The sequence below is a fragment of the Morus notabilis genome, unplaced genomic scaffold (genome assembly GCF_000414095.1).
Source record: "Morus notabilis unplaced genomic scaffold, ASM41409v2 Scaffold654, whole genome shotgun sequence".
In the NCBI taxonomy this organism is placed as follows: Eukaryota; Viridiplantae; Streptophyta; class Magnoliopsida; order Rosales; family Moraceae; genus Morus; species Morus notabilis.
In genome coordinates, this window is record NW_010363907.1 from 85,258 (window position 1) to 86,388 (window position 1,131).

Genomic DNA, 1,131 nt, shown 5'->3' on the forward strand with positions numbered 1-1,131 from the left:
AAATGATTTCCCAAGTCAAATTCCAATGACAGAAATGAGTTTACCTCACAAAGAGCCACGAGCATTAAACAAGAAGATAGTTCACTCGCTTTGTCTCGGATGTGAGTCACTAAAAGCTTTTGCCTTTGTTGATCAAGACCCTTTAACTCTATAAGATTAATCTAAGGTGACTCGTCGGGATACAATCACCCAAAAAAAAGAGAAAAAGAACAAGAAAGAAATTAAAGCACAAATCGGAAAAAAAAAATTCACATAATAAAATTGTATATGATCAAGTGATACCTTCGAGCCAACTCGTATACTAATAATAGCTTCAACAAACTACAATGAATCAGCCAAAAAGGAATGCAAATTTTCATTTCGTAAGATTTTAGTTGAATTTGAAAACCAAAAAAGAAAAGAAGAAGAACAAGAGCACTACACCTTTGGGAGCGAAAATGCAGAGAGAGAGAGAGAGGATTTCTCTCTGGGTAAACCTAGAGAACAGAGAGAGAAAAAGAGAGAGAGAGAGAGAGAGAGATTCGAACCTCCTTGGCCGGTAAACCTAGCTCCGAGCTTCGCATAGGAAGAGAGCTTCACGTGGAGATCATCTTCGATCTTCTTTCCGCAACCCAATCTTCACAAAACCAGAAACCATGACATTCTTCCCGTGAGATAGACTGGAAAATTAGGGCATTTGGGGGAAAGTTGGAAATATGACTGAATTAGGGCATTTGGGAGAAAGTTGGATATATGACTGAACCTAACACCGGCCTTCAATTTCAGAGCAAATCCAGAGGAAGCTTACGGAATTTTGGGGAAAGAGAAGTGGTGGAGCGTGGTTTGTTCGACAGAGTGGGGGAAGGAGTTTTTATTTTTATTTTTTCCTTTCCTTGTTCGCATAAGGAAGAAGCAAAATCAAGCAAAATCAGATGACCCAAATAGAAAAAAAGAGGGAGGATGAGCGGGAAAATTAGGGAAATTATTTCAAATGCCCGCCTGTTGTTATTTTAATGCGGTACATTTATATATTATTAAACATGTATAAAATAAACCTGTCAAAATCTCATGAAATTTTAATTTTTATATATAAATATATTATAACTATTTTTAAACGCTATTATATATAGGCACAGTAACGTTTTTTGAAAA

At 36.3% G+C, this 1,131-nt stretch overlaps 1 protein-coding gene across 1 annotated transcript in view; it reads right to left on the reverse strand.

The window, feature by feature from the left end:
• LOC112092900 (probable NOT transcription complex subunit VIP2) overlaps positions 1-876 on the reverse strand; it is a 3,271-nt gene extending 2,395 nt beyond the window's left edge. Inside the window, exons 1-3 of the mRNA XM_024170168.1 lie at positions 528-876; positions 283-321; positions 45-161 (exon numbers count right to left, since the gene is read on the reverse strand). The gene's annotated coding sequence lies outside the window, so the exon portion shown is untranslated. The remainder of the gene's footprint in view (positions 1-44; positions 162-282; positions 322-527) is intronic.
• Positions 877-1,131: the final 255 nt, after the last annotated feature.